This window comes from Erythrolamprus reginae, chromosome 3 (genome assembly GCF_031021105.1).
Source record: "Erythrolamprus reginae isolate rEryReg1 chromosome 3, rEryReg1.hap1, whole genome shotgun sequence".
Classification (NCBI taxonomy): Eukaryota; Metazoa; Chordata; class Lepidosauria; order Squamata; family Dipsadidae; genus Erythrolamprus; species Erythrolamprus reginae.
This window is the reverse complement of record NC_091952.1, coordinates 144084798-144101221: the sequence shown is the minus strand read 5'-3', so window position 1 is coordinate 144101221 and position 16424 is coordinate 144084798. Positions and strand designations below refer to the sequence as shown.

At 42.5% G+C, this 16424-nt stretch overlaps 1 protein-coding gene across 3 annotated transcripts in view; it reads right to left on the bottom strand.

The window, feature by feature from the left end:
• Positions 1 to 16424, bottom strand: part of DIAPH1 (diaphanous related formin 1) — a 241251-nt gene that overhangs the window by 42316 nt on the left and 182511 nt on the right. The window lies entirely within an intron of this gene.

The window sequence follows — 16424 nt, the reverse complement described above, 5'->3', positions numbered from 1 at the left end:
CCATATGTAAACAAACAAATAACAAATCCCCCGGACCAGATGGAATTCCGGCAGAATACTATAAAAAATTTGGGGACCCTCTAAAAGACCTGATGCTAGAAGTATTTAATGAAGTTCTAAATTTAGGGAAAATGCCAAACTCATGGACAGACTCCTTGATAGCCTTAATCCCCAAAGACAAAAAGGAAAAAGAAAAAATAGTGAGCTACAGACCCATAGCATTGTTAAATGCGGACTATAATTTTTTTACTGCAATAATAGCTGATAGACTCAAAATAATACTAAACAAATGGATACATTCAGATCAAAATGGGTTCCTACCTAGTAGGCATATTCAAAACAACATTAGAATAATGCTGGACACTCTAGAATATTACAAATCCCACTCAGAAAAAACAGCTGCAATAATATTTATGGATGCCCAAAAAGCGTTCAATAATTTAAATTGGGAATTCCTATTTGAGGTACTGAAAAAAATTATTATTATTATTATTGTTATTATTATTATTATTATTTGGATTTGTATGCCGCCCCTCTCCGAAGACTCGGGGCGGCTCACAACAAGTGAAAACAAATCATAATAATCCAATTAATTAAAATATTTAAAGATTTAAAAATAAACCATATACTAACAGACACACACACAAGCATACCATGTATAAATTAAACGTGCCCAGGGAGAGATGTTTAATTTCCCCATGCCTGACGGCAAAGGTGGGTTTTGAGGAGTTTACGGAAGGCAGGAAGAGTAGGGGCAGTTCTGATCTCCGGGGGGAGTTGGTTCCAGAGAGCTGGTGCCGCCACAGAGAAGGCTCTTCCCCTGGGCCCCGCCAACCGACATTGTTTAGTTGACGGGACCCAGAGAAGGCCCACTCTGTGGGACCTAATCGGTCGCTGGGATTCGTGCGGCAGGAGGCGGTCTCGGAGATATTCTGGTCCGATGCCATGAAGGGCTTTAAAGGTCATAACCAACACTTTGAATTGTGACCGGAAACTGATCGGCAGCCAATGCAGACTGCGGAGTGATGGTGAAACATGGGCATACCTGGGTAAGCCCATGACTGCTCTCGCAGCTGCATTCTGCACGATCTGAAGTTTCCGAACACTTTTCAAAGGTAGCCCCATGTAGAGAGCATTACAGTAGTCGAACCTCGAGGTGATGAGGGCATGAGTGACTGTGAGCAATGAGTCCCGGTCCAGATAGGGCCGCAACTGGTGCACCAGGCGAACCTGGGCAAACGCCCCCCTCGCCACAGCTGAGAGATGGTTTTCTAATGTGAGCTGTGGTTCGAGGAGGACGCCCAAGTTGCGGACCCTCTCTGAGGGGGTCAGTAATTCCCCCCCCCCCCCAGGGTAATGGACGGACAGATGGAGTTGTCCTTGGGAGGCAAAACCCACAGCCACTCCGTCTTATCCAGGTTGAGCTTGAGTCTGTTGACACCCATCCAGGCCCCAACAGCCTCCAGGCACCAGCACATCACTTCCACCGCTTCGTTGACTGGGCATGGGGTGGAGATGTAAAGCTGGGTATCATCCGCATATTGATGATACCTCACCCCATGTCCTTGGATGATCTCACCCAGCGGTTTCATGTAGATGTTAAATAGCAAGGGGGAGAGGACCGACCCCTGAGGCACCCCACAAGGGAGAGACCTTGGAGCCGACCTCTGACCCCCCACTAACACCGACTGCAACTGGCCAGAGAGGTAGGAGGAGAACCACTGAAGAACAGTGCCTCCCACCCCCAACCCCTCCAACCGGTGCAGGATACCATGGTCAATGGTATCGAAAGCCGCTGAGAGATCGAGGAGCACCAGGACAGAGGATAAACCCCTGTCCCGGGCCCGCCAGAGATCACCCATCAATGCGACCAAAGCAGTTTCCGTGCTGTAACCGGGCCTGAAACCCGACTGCTGGGGACCTAGATAATCGGCTTCTTCCAAGGACCGCTGGAGCTGGAGTGCCACCACCTTCTCGACAACCTTCCCCATAAAGGGAAGGTTGGAGACTGGACGATAGTTGTTAAGTACGGCTGGGTCCAGGGAAGGCTTCTTGAGGAGGGGGCGCACAAGTGCCTCCTTGTAGGGATCCAGGAAGGACCCCCTCCCCAAAGAAGCATTGACAATCTCCTGGACCCAGCTCCATGTCATCTCTCTGCTGGCTGAGACCAGCCAGGAGGGACACGGATCCAGTAAACAGGTGGTGGAACTCACAGCTCCAATGGCCTTGTCCACTTCATCAGGTGTCACCAGATCAAACTCTTCTCAGACAGGTGGACAAGTACGGGCCCCAGTCACCTCGACTGACTCATTGTCAGTCGACTCTGTTTTCTAATTGGAGTTGAGCGAAAAACGTGTTAAAATCCTCGGCACTTCTCTGCAAGGGCTCCCCAACTCCCCACTGATTAAGAAGGGAGCTGGTCACCCTAAACAGAGCAGCCGGGCGGGATTCCGCTGATGCAATCAAGGCGGCATGATACGCGCATCTTGCCGCCTTGAGCGCCACTTTGTAAGTCTTAATGTGAGCTCTTACAAGTATATAACTCTATTAATTTCTTTGAAGGATTACAAGTATATAACTCTATTAATTTCCTAAAGTCATCTCTCTGCTGGCTGAGACCAGCCAGGAGGGACACGGATCCAGTAAACAGGTGGCGGAACTCACAGCTCCAATGGCCTTGTCCACTTCATCAGGTGTCACCAGATCAAACTCTTCTCAGACAGGTGGACAAGTACGGGCCCCAGTCACCTCGACTGACTCATTGTCAGTCAACTCTGTTTTACAATTGGAGTCGAGGTCGGCCCGGATCTGAGCGACTTTATCAGCGAAAAACGTGTTAAACTCCTCGGCACTACTCTGCAAGGGCTCCCCAACTCCCCCCTGGTTAAGAAGGGAGCGGGTCACCCTAAACAGAGCGGCCGGGCGGGATTCCGCTGATGCAATCAAGGCGGCATGGTACGCGCATCTTGCCGCCTTGAGCGCCACTTTGTAAGTCTTAATAAAAGCTCTTACAAGTGTTCGATCAGATTCAGACCTACTCTTCCTCCATCGCTTCTCTAGACGTCTCTTTTGGCGTTTCAACTCCCGGAGCTCCTCGTTGAACCATAGGGCTCTACGGGGTCTAGCGCCATGGAGAGGTCGCAAAGGCGCAATCCGGTCGAGAGCCTCCGCAGCAGCAATGTTCCAGGCCTCCGCAAGAGACTCCGCCGAACTGTGGATGAGTGCCTCTGGAATAACCTCAAGCGCCATCTGAAAGCCCTCTGGGTCCATCAGGCGTCTGGGGCGGAACATCTTCATTGGAACATCTTCATTGAATTTTGGACAAAAATTTACTAAAACAATTCAAACTATATACTCAAAGCAGTCAGCTCGAATCATAATCAATGGAGAGACAACTGACACACTTCAAATAAATAAAGGAGTACGTCAAGGATGCCCACTATCCCCACTCCTTTTTATATTATGCACTGAAATTTTGTTAAACCAAATACGAAAAAACGAAGATATAACAGGCTTAAAAACTAAAGGTCACGAGTTCAATTTACAAGCATTCGCAGACGATATAGCCTTCATCATTGAAAATCCGATACAAACAGGCCAAAAATTAATGGAAGAAATAAACAATTATGGACAAGTAGCAGGACTAAAAATCAATAAAACCAAAACTAAAATTATAGTTAAAAATATGACAGCAAAAGACAAACAAACTCTGACTAGTAAATTAAATTTGGAGATTACAGAAAGAATTAAATATCTAGGAATAAATATATCAGCTAGATGTATAACATTAAAAAAAGATAACTACGATACACTACTAAAAAAAACAGAATCACAATTGGATACATGGACTAAACTACCAATTTCATTATTAGGAAGAATTGCCACAATAAAAATGACAATACTACCCAAATTCTTATATTACTTCCAAACAATTCCAATTAAATTAGAAGGCACCTTTTAAAAAAAATTAGACAAATTAATATCTAAATTTATATGGCAAAAGAAAAGACCAAGAATCAGACTTAAATGGACACAAGATAATCCAAAGCAAGGTGGACTTGGCCTACCCGATTTCAAACTTTACTACCGAGCAGCAGCGCTAACATGGGTTAAAGAGTGGATACAACTTCAAAATACCAGACTACTAGCTTTGGAGGGACATGATATCCAGTCCGGTTGGCACAGTTTCATTTGGGGTAACAAATCTACTACACACTCATATTTTAAACACCATCTGGTAAGGAAGTCACTAATGGACAACTGGAACTTAATTAGAAAGCAACATTATTTTAAAATACCATTATGGTTCTCAAGCATAGAAGCAATAATTTACCCAAATACTATAAACCGACAAAAACTATTAAAATACTCACAATTATTAGATAAAGATTCAAAATTAAAAACACGAACACAGTTGAATGAAGAAGGGATAAAAGTGGACTGGTGGTGCTACTATCAAATATCATCTAGATTCCATGTAGATATAAAGAAATATGGAATACAGAAAAACTACACTCCATTAGATAAAATTCTATTAGGCCCCCACAAAAAATCAATTGCAAACATTTACAAAATACTCCAAGAATACCAAAACGTAGAAGAAATAGTTAAAGGGAATATGATCGCTTGGGCAAAGAATATAGGTCATACAATACAATTGGACCAATGGGATAAAATATGGCATACCAATTACAAAATCACAAAATCTACCGCATACAAAGAAAATGCAATAAAAATGTTTTATAGGTGGCATATGCCCCCCGAAAGACTAGCAAAAATGTACACTAATCTCAAGCCTAATTGTTGGAAGTGTGGTGAGGAACAAGGCTCATACTTCCATATGTGGTAGACCTGCAGACAAGTTAAAGAAATCTGGCACAAACGTCAGAAATGGATAAAGGAAATAACCAAGATTGAACTAGAAATGAAACCTGAAATATTTTTGCTTGGCATTATTGAAAATCAGATGAATAAGGAACATTACTATTTAATACAACATTTAATAACCTCAACGAGAATAGCTATCGCACAATTTTGGAAGAATGAAAATATGCCAAATGAACGGAATTTAATAAAACAAATGTTAGATTGTGCTGAAACAGACAAATTAACAATGGAGCTAAAAGGAAAAGAAAAAACGAAATACTACCAAATATGGGAAGAATTTTATATTTGGCTAAATAAAAGAACTTACCTTTATAGTGCTGCGTGATAAGTAAGTAATTTAAATACATAAAAAACCAATTATAACAACATACAACTCAAATCGCTGGTTTAAACATCGCCGAAAACTTAAGAATAAAACGAAGAGAGGACGCTGTCAACAGTCTCTACTACCGGAGAAGAGAAGAAATATATCTCTTGCTTGTTTTTTCTGTATTTTGTTTTTTTTATGTAAATGTACTGTTTGTTGTTGTTGTCTTATATATATGTAAATAAAAATCATTTAAAAAACAAAAAACAAAATGGGGCCCTGCCGATGTTCGGCATCGCTTCGGGAGGCCTGCCCCTCCCATCCGGAAAATTGTCAGCTCTCCTGCGCGGAGCCTTTGATGCTGGCCTAAGGTTTCCCGGCATGGGATCCGTTGTCAACTGTTTTCAGCCCGGTATGTTCGCCGGGAGGAAGCAGATCCCCCTTACGTCAACCACCTCCTGTTGCCCAGGTGTGATCGGGAAGGTCGGTGACCTGGTTGCTCTGCTCTGGCCCTGATTAATTTGCCCATGTTAACTGCATTGAGGGAGTGGTGGGGGAGGAGCGGCAGCCGGGAGGGTGATGCCTGCGGAGGGTTTTGATTTTGATTTTATTTTATTGGATTTGTATGCCGCCCCTCTCCGCAAACTCGGGGCGGCTAACAACAGTAGTAAAACAACATATGACAATCCAATATTAAAAGTTAAAAACCCTTATTGTAAAACCAAACATACATACAGACATACCATGCATAAAATTGTAAAGGCCTAGGGGGAAAGAGTATCTCAGTTCCCCCATGCCTGGCAGCAGAGGTGGGTTTTAAGAAGCTTACGAAAGGTGAGGAGGGTGGGAGTAATTCTAATCTCTGGGGGGAGTTGGTTCCAGAGGGCCGGGGCTGCCACAGAGAAGGCTCTTCCCCTGGGTCCCGCCAAGCGACATTGTTTAGTTGACGGGACCCGGAGAAGACCCACTCTGTGGGACCTAATCAGTTGCTGGGATTCGTGCAGCAGAAGGCGGTCCCTGAAATAGTCTGGTCCAGTGCCATGAAGGGCTTTATAGGTCATAACCAACACTTTGAATTGTGACCGGAAACTGATCGGCAACCAATGCAGACTGCGGAGTGTTGGGGTAACATGGGCATATTTGGGAAAGCCCATGATTGCTCTCGCAGCTGCATTCTGCACGACCTGAAGTTTCCGAACACTTTTCAAAGGTAGCCCCATGTAGAGAGCCTCGAGGTGATGAGGGCATGAGTGACTGTGAGCAGTGACTCCCGGTCCAAATAGGGCCGCAACTGGGCAAATGCTCCCCTCGCCACAGCCGAAAGATGTTTCTCTAATGTGAGCTGTGGGTCGAGGAGGACGCCCAAGTTGCGGACCCTCTCTGAGGGGGTCTGTAATTCCCCCCCCAGGGTGATGGACAGACGAATGGAATTGTCCTTGGGAGGCAAAACCCACAGCCACTCCGTCTTATCAGGGTTGAGTTTGAGTCTGTTGACACCCATCCAACAGCCTCCAGACACCGGCACATCACTTCCACTGCTTTGTTGACTGGACATTGGTATTGGTATTGACCCTATGCTGCAAGGAGGGGGCCCTGTAAATATAAAAGGCTTCTTTCCTGTAATAAAACAAAGGGAAATACAAGGCATTAAAGAAACTTTACTTACAAATGCAATTCTAAACCATAAATAGTTTAGGAAGAGAAACTCAGAGTCCCTTTACTGCAACTGAGTATTTTAAGACTGGATGGCTAGGGGTCGGTACCCGCCTAATATTTAAATTAAACTCAGTCCCTTCCAATCAGACTAGAGTATTACCCACATTGGACTCTCCTTGCAAGTGCATTGGAGAAATGCAATGTGGTACCCCAGATTTGGTCTTAGGTCCAGTACCTTCAACATCTTCATAAACAATTTAGATTAGGGGATAAAACAGGAACTCATCAAATTTGCAGACAATACCAAGCTGGGAAGAGTAGATAACTCTTTAGAAGACAGGCTCAAGATCCAAAAGGAACTTGACAGACTTGAACACTGCGCCCTATCTAACAAAATGGAATCCAATGGTGAGAAAAACAAGAGTTTACATTTAAGGCAAGGAAAACTAAATGCACAGATATAGAATAGGTGGTACTTGTATCAATAGCAGTAACTATGAGAGAAATCTAGAAGTAGTGGACAACCACTTAAATATGAGCCAGCAGTGTGCTGATGTCACCCAAAAAGCCATAGTAGTGCTAGGCTTTATTAACATGTTCATAAGAAGTGATAAAGCAGCTTTATACTGCTTTGGTAAGATTAGTCCATTTCTGGTCACTGATGTAAAAAAGATGTTTTTTAAAAAAAATAAATTTTTATTGATTTTTAAAAGTTTACATAAAACAAACATATAACAGTGCACAGTGCATGTGCCCATCACCTAACAACAACACACACACCATCACCCCCCCCACCCATACAAGAGGATTCAAAAAAATTTAATTGTTTATCTATTATTCCTTGGCTCTATCTTGATCAAGTATTATTAAAAGAGTGATTGCAATTTATTTTTCATATTTACATCACAGATTCTACTTAACATATAATCTTTTACCTTGTTCCATCGCACCATCAGCTTCTCCAATTTATTCTTATCAAAATTATTTAATCTTATTTCCATAATTTCAAAATGTATGTGATCCACCATATACCAGTACCAATTTTGTAGTGTCCATTTTGTAGAATCTTTCCAACCTAATACCATCACCGCTTGAGCACTTTCCAATGCTGCGGTTTTAATTTCCTTAAATTCTCCTAGTTCTCTATATTTGATTAAAATTGCTATTTCTTTTGTAATAATCCAATTAATGTTTAACATTTTATTAATTTCATTCTGGACTACATTCCAGAATTTCTGAATTTCTGCACACTCCCAAATCATATGCATAAAAATCCCTTTTTTCTGGCATCCGTGCCAACATATGCCCTTCTCTTTCCCCTGGAAGTGTGCAATTTGTACAGGTGTATAGTACCATTTATGTAAGATTTTTCTTCTCATCTCTCTAACTCTCATATTTTTAATCTTGTATATATTTTCTATTATTTCTTTCATTTCTCTTTCATCTATTTGTAAATCATCCTGCCAACATCTTGTTAAACTTTTTGTTACTTCTTCTTCCATTTGCAATAGCATTCTATATATACTACCGGCTTGTGCTTTACTTTCATTTGTCTTTTCACTTATTATTTTTTCTACACTATTTTCTTCCCGTAAGAAGGCTTCTTTATTCTCACTTTTGTTTAAGTATGTACATATTGCATTAATCTGCAACCATTTCTGCTTGCCAATCTACCATTCCAATCTAGTTCTACTAACTCTTCCATCTTTCTCATATAATTGCTCAATTCTCGTTATTCCTTTACTATTTAATATTTTAATAATTCTACTTAGATTAACGTCATCCCCTATATTCAATACATGTAACGTTGATAGCCTGGATACCTTTATTCCACTTGTCCTCTGCCATTTAAGCCATATTTCTAAACATGCTTTAAAAGGATCACTTAAGGTACTGGTTTCAATTCTACTCCAATTTTTAAATAATAGTTCTTTATTATTTATATTATTAATTTCTTTTTCTATTCGTACCCATTTCCTTTCCCCCCATAACTGTAGCTCCATTAACCTTTCCATTTGAAATGCATTTCTATATAATACTAGACATGGGCTGCCCCACCCCCCCTCTTTCTCTTGTGCATTCTGCCAATGTTTCCTTATTCTGGGTTTTTTATCTCCTTCAATCCAAAAATTTAGTCTGTTATCCCATTCTCTTAATTTTGCCTCAGGAAAACTACCAGGTAGAACCTGAAACAAATACATTATTTTTGGTATTATCATCATCTTAAGAGCCCTAATCTTAGCCATTCTTCCTAACTTTTTACCCTTCCAATTTTTAATCTGCTTCTGGATTTTTTTCCATATTAGGTTATAATTGGCCGTTGCTATTTTTATTGGATTCTTGAATAACCAAATTCCCAAGTATTTCATTTTTTTACAACCTAGTTTCAGTCCTGAAGTTTTTTGAATCTCGATTTGCTCTTTAGGGCCTGTATTTAAACATATTATCTCTGATTTGTCTATATTAACCTTCAGTCCAGATTGATCTTTAAATTCCTGAAGTAGTATCATTATTCTTTTCATCATTTCAATTGGGGTTTCAGACATCACTATAGCATCATCTGCAAATAAGTTTAATTTCAATTCCAATTCCCCTATTTGATAGCCTCTCCATTCCTTATCATTTCTAATTTTGTTTGCTAGGGTCTCAATTGCTAATGCAAATAACATTGGGGATAGTGGGCAACCCTGCTTAGTTCCATTTTGAATTTTAACTATTTCTGTTCTATTGCCATTTACTCTAATTTGAGCCACATTATCCTTATATATTGTTTCTATAACTCTACAAAATATGTTTCCCATATTTAAATCTTTACATAGTTGAAATAGGTAGTCATGGTTAACTTTGTCAAAAGCCTTATAGACATCTAATTTTAAAATGCATAATTTTCTTTTGGTACTGGTAGCATGGTGTAAAACATTGACCACGTTTCTTATTGGTTCATAAATTTTCCTTCCTTTCACAAATCCATATTGATCTTCTCCAATTATTTTTGGTAATATATTCTCCACCCTATTTGCCAATATTTTCATAAATATCTTATAATCTTGATTTAATAGGCTGATGGGGCGATAAGAACTCAGATCCATTAAATCACGATCTGGTTTTGGGACCGTTATAATTTCTGACATTTTCCACGTCTTTGGAGTTTCAAAAGTCTCCAATACATTATTGAACAATTTCTCCATATGCGGTAATAATTCATTCATATACACTTTATAATATTCAGCAGTAAAACCATCTGGACCAGGAGCTTTGGCCGGTTTCAATCCCTTAATAACTCTAGATATCTCCTCACTTGTAATTTTTGCATTTAACATTTGGGCATCTTCTTCTTCTAATTTCTTTTTAACCTCTGAGGTTTGCGAAACAACATACTCTTTTTTATATAATTCCCCATAGAATTCTCTCATTATTTTTTCCATTTCTACATTACTACGTTTTATTACACCATCCTTATCTTTTAAAGCAGAGATGTAAGATTTCTCTTTTCTTTTTTTCAAATAATGTACCATTTGCTTCATTGATTTGTGACTCCACCCTCTAATTCTATGTTTCATAATCATATTCATTTTATTCCATCTTTCTTCATCAAGTAATTGCAATTTCTTTTTCTTAAATGATAATAATAAATTCCATTCTCTATTTCTTGTAATTTTTAAAGTTTTTTGGATTAAATCTATTTCTTTTAATAAATTATTCCTCTTAGCATCCCAGGATTTCCTAATAAAAGCTTCAGTACTAATGCAGTTGCCCCTCATTACTGCTTTATGTGTATTCCAAACTATTGTTTGTTTAACCTCACCTGTTGCATTAATACAAAAGAATCCATTAAGTTCCCTTTGTAATTTAATTCTACTCTCCTCATTTGCTGAAACAATGGGGTTATACCTCCAAATTCTTTGTTTACTACAAACCTCTATCTCTATCACAGCTAACAGAGGAGCATGGTCTGATAGCCAGATAGTTTTTACTTCCGCTTTCTTAAACTTTACCTTATCTGTTTTATTAATTAACATATAGTCTATACAGCTAAATTTATTATGTCTTGCAGAATAGAAAGTATCTCTATTAGCTACGTTTTCATGGAGATCCATCATATTGAGTTTATTTAGATGTAATTTTTTCTTTTTCCCCTTCCCTGCTGTTAATTCCAGATTAAAGTCTCCTGCTAAAATCACAATACCTTCCGCAAATTCATCTAGTTTCCGTTTTACATTTATTATAAATTGTTTTGCATTTACATTGGGAGCATAAATTACCGCTAAGGTTACTAGCTTGTTACTTATTTTCCCCTTAATAAATAGCATTCTGCCATCTTTGTCCCTTTTAATATTACTTAGGTGAAAATGCACTCTTCGGTGCAACAAGATGGCAACTCCTTTTGCCCTATTCGTTGCTCTCGACTCATAAACTTCCTTCCATTCTGCATTTGTGACTAATCTGTCTGTTTTTTCCCTTCCCTTATGAGTTTCAGATAGAAATAAAACATCTGCCTTACTGTCCTTTGCCAGCTTCATGATTCTATAACGTTTTTTCTGTGATGAGAGACCATTTACATTCAGCGATAATAATCCTATATCACCCATTTACATAATTTAAATACATTTCCCCTTCCAACAAAACAGAGCCTACCGGAAAAATATTTTTTCATTACAATGAATCCCCACCCTGGTGCCCCTATCCTGGCTTCCCCCCCCCCCAGGGGGAGGCAACGAAAAAAACTTCCATTACTAAGAGGCACTCCTGGATCTGCGTTCCCTCAGAAAGCCCCCCCTTCTTCCCCATTTTACAACATAATAAAAGATTCCCCCCTCCTTCCCTCCTCTCCCCCTGTTAACTAACGAGAACAACCAAACAAAAAATACAGAAAAAAGAATAATTGGTTGAAGAACTTGATACCATATTAGCAAGTCAACTCAGTTCAGTTTATTATTTTTTCTTCTGTGGAGTGACCCTTGGCTCGTCTTTCTTCTCTGCCTGGAGTGAGGCCAGTTCTCTTTGAAGTGCTGCAATCTTTTCTCCCTTACTTTGCCCTGCATCACGGAACGGTTGGAGAAACAATTCTTCTGCTGCGTCTGGTTGATCTACCGATGATTGACTCTGGGTTGCTCCCTCCGGATTTAACCCCAATTGAAAAAGCAGCTTTCTTCCCTCTTCTAACGATCTCACCTGGAAAACCTTGGAATCTTTAAACACAATTATTGTAGCAGGATAGCGCCACGAAAATCTGATCCCATTTTCATAAAGTTGGGAGGATACTTCTCTCATCTGGCTTCTCATCTTGAGGGTTTTAGGAGACAAATCTTTTAAAACGCGTATTGGAGAAGCTTTGTAACGTAAGTTTAAAATCTGTTTCAACTCTTTAAATATTTCTGCAGCTCTCCTCTCTGAAACAAATCTTACAACAATATCCTTTGAGTCCCCACGCTTGCGGGATCCAAAAGCCCAATGCGCTCTTTCGAATTCTTGCAACTCACATTTAACTTTGTTCTCGATGAGCCACTGAAGGATTTCTTGAACAAGTTGTTTGCTCTCCGCAAAATCTTTGGGGAAACCTCTCAAACGAAGATTAGATCGGCGCTGTCTGTCCTCCAGATTTATGATGCGAAGTTCCTGGCGAGATTTTCCCACCTCCAGTTTCCCAATTCTTTGATCTTGTGTTTTGGATTGTTCTTTCAATTCTGTCATTCCAGTTCCCAATGCAGATAAATCTTTTTTCATTTCTTGGAGCAGTTTCCCCATGTCAGCAAAGCCTTTAAGTAGCGAATCCATCTTTCCCTCCAACTCCTCGGTAGACGCCATCTTCTCTTTGTTCTCACTTCTTCACACAGGCACGTTAAAAACAGTCACTTGCTTCAATTTTTAACTCCTTCTAATAAAGTTTTTCCAGAGCTTGTTCAGTTCGCTCTCCTCTCAATCCACTTTCACCAAGCTAGAGAGGTTGTTAAGGGTTAACTTTTACTTTTCCACATCTGGGAGCCTTCTTTCGGAGCGTTCAGCTATACGAACGCATGCGCAGAACCCTTCATGTAAAAAAGATGTTGAGACTCCATAATGAGTGCAGTGAGGAGCAACAAAAATGATTGAGGTTGGAGGCTAAAACATCTGAAACACAGTTCCAGGAATTGGATATGTGTAGTCTAATGAAAAGAACTAAGGATGATATGATAGCAGTGTTCCAAGATTTGCGGGATTGCCATAAAGAGGGAGTCACCTATTCTCCAAAGTACTTGAAGACAGGACAAAAATTAATGAATGGAAACTAATTGAGAACTAACCTGTAACTATCTCCAGGTGAGATCATCCGACGATACAAGGTGAGTTACCAACAGTACGCAGATGACACCCAGCTTTCCACCCTGTGTCGATTCAGTGAAACAGAATTCATGTGCCGGTGCCTGGAGGCTGTGAGAGTCTGGATGGGTGTTAACAGGCTCAAGCTCAACCCCAACAAGACAGAGGGGCTATGGGTTTTGCCTCCCAGGGACAACTCCATCTGTCCTTCCATCATCCTGGGGGGGATCCTTATTCCCCACAGAGAGGGTCCACAACTTGGGAGTCCCTCTTGATCCACAGCTGAGCCTAGAACAAGTGTGGCAAGGGGAGTGTTTGCACAGGTCTGCCTGGTGTACCAATTGTGGCCCTATTTGGATACGGATTCTCTTTTCAGTCACTTGTGCCCTCATCACCTAGCAGCTTGCAATGCTCTCTACATGGCACTACTTTTAAAAAACGTTCGGAGACTGCAGTTAGTCCAAAATGCAGCCGCACAAACCTTCATAGGCCTATCGAGGTATAGCCATGTTTCACCATCACTCCATGAGCTGCATTGGCTACCGATTGATCTCCAAATGCAATTTAAAGTGTTGGTTATCACCTATAAAGCCTTACAGGGCTTAGGACCAGATTACTTACGGGACCATCTACTGCCTCATGTATCCCAGAGGCTGATTAGAACCCTCAGAATCGGCCTTCTCCAAGTCCCGTCAGTAAAACAATGTCGCCTGGCAGGGGAAGGGCTTTCTCTGTGGCAGCTCTGGCCCTTTGGAATCAATTCCTCCCAGGGATTCACACTGCCCCCACCTTCCTGGCCATTTGTAAGGCTCTAAAAATACATCTTTGCCGGCAGGCCTGGGGCCGTTGAGTGTTGTCTTCTTGCTCCGGCTGACAGTAGGAGTGAATGATTAGGATTGGATTTTAGTTACCGTATTTTTCAGTGTATAAGACGCACCCAGATTTTAGAGGAAAGTAAGGAAAAAAGTATTCTGAACCAAATGGTGCAGCAATATTGTTTCATATATTGTTTAATAAAATACCAGTGTAGCAGAATACTTTTTACAACCATGTATACTTTTTAAAACCATGTACACTTTTTACAAACTTCAAACTTAACTGCTCCAAGGACTTCAAGCTTGTGGACTTCAACTCCCAGAATTCCTCCACCCGTTATACTACATTAGGAATGGGAGTTGAAGTCCACAAGCCTTAATCTTGCCAGGTTTGAAGACCCTTGCACTTCTAACCCCTAACTCAGGGGTCTTCAAACTTGACAGTTTTAAGACTAGTGGACTTCAACTCCCAGAATTCCTCCACCAGTCATGGGAGAAGGGTCTTGGCTGGGGGATAATACTCAACCCACTTACCCCCTAGCCACTTGGAAGCCCAGTTTGCACTTTTGCGGAGGGGGGGATGAGAAAGTAAAGGGGGGGATCCACTCAAAGACCACACACACACACACACACACACAAACACACACTGCCCCTCTAGGTTGTTAGCCCGGACGCCGCCCCCTCCCCAAGTGCCTTCCCCCCCAGTTGGGAAAAGGCTTTCCCATGAGATGAACGTAGGGAAAACGTTCTTCGGAAAACGCTGGTCTCTCACGGAAGGTGCTTCCCTATCATCTCTCTCTCTCACACACACACACACACTCCCCACCCTTCTCCTTCCCTCCGGCTTCCTCCAAAGCTTTTTTGAGCAGATAAGGCAAAACGCCTCTCCAAGGCGGACAGTCTCAGGGTCTGCCTTTCCTATTTACGTACCTCTCTTTCCTCCATCCCCAATTTGAATGGCACAATGGGACGTGGGGGTGTGGGGGCGTGTCTCAGGACTCGAAGAGACTTCAGCCCAGGAAAGGAAGTCTCTGTAAGCCAACTCGATTCTTCTTCTGTAAGCCATTTCGTTCAACAAGCGGAGGATGGGATGCTGCTGCTTTTGCCGCCGCTTCTAATGGAGGCACAGGCAAACGGGCAGCACTGTGTTCTCGTCAGACCTGCTTCATCCTTCCTCCTCAGCCACCCGGGTTTCGGTTCCATCCAAAGAGGGGCGGCTGAGGAGGAAGGATGAAGCGAGTCTGATGAGACCGCAGCGCTGCCCGTTTGCCTCAGCCTCCATTAGAAGCAGTGGCCTCCTGTCGTCCCCAAGTTGGAACGAAATGACAAGGCAGGGACGGTTTGTGTGTGTGTGTGTGTGTGTGTGTGTGAACTGCAGCAGGGCCTTCTGCCAGGCAGCCATTGCAGCGAAGGGCAAGATGAAGCCTGCTGCTCTCCGCAGCATCCCTGGGCTGGCGGCTTCAGCCACCTGGTTCCCTTCACGGCTCTGCCCACACAGCCACGGGAGTTTTTATACCAGGGACGCTGGTCTGGGGGGGCTTGGAATGAAGCCACCTCAGCCATGCCGGGCGAGCAATTGTGGCAGGGAGCGGTCAGGTGCCGCCTGTCCCTCGGCTGAGGGAACTTCGCTCCGAGTGCCCTCGGTCCTGCCCGCCCCTGCCTCAGCCGAGTCCCTGCCTTGCGTGGCCCAAGTGCTGTGGGGAGGCTCTTGGAGCACCCACTGCAGCAGAAGAGAAGGGCCTCCTGGGCTGCTCTGCTGCCGCGGCTGTCTCCTCCTCCTCTGCTGCACCAACAAAGGGCTTCCGCCCCTGGCATTGCTTGCTGCCGCTGCTCTCTCACTACAGAAGAAAGTCAGGGCTTTGCTGCCCAGCTCGGCTGAGACAGGGGTGGCCAGGTTCGAGGGCGCTCGGAGCGAAGCCGCCTCAGCCGAGCAACTGTGGCAGGGGCCGGTCCCTGCCACAGCTTCACGCCCTAGCCAAGCCCGCCACCCAACAACATAGAGCTGGTGGGGACGATGGCTCTACCCCCTGTACTGACCTCCTCAGATTTGGTGGCAGCGGTGGCCTGGGACATGGACATGACATTCTCGGTGCTGCTGCCCCTTGAAGGGAAGCCGCTGGAGCCGCCTCAGCAGTTGCCACCACCGCTGCCTTCGATGTATAAAACGCACCCAATTTTTAAAACACTTTTTTGCAGTAAAAAGGTGTGTCTTATACATTGAAAAATACGGTAAATGGTTTTAATTGTTTGATGTTTTTTAGATTAGATTTTATACTGGGTTTTGTTATATTTTGTACTTTTGTATTGATTTTATTGTGTAAGCCGCCCTGAGTCCACTGGAGAAGGGTTGCCTAGAAATCCAATAAACAAACAAACTAAAGAAAAGTTTCCTGACAGTGAGAACAGGTAACCAATGGAACAGCTTTCCTTCAGAATTTGTCAGTCCTCCATCAGTGGAGGTT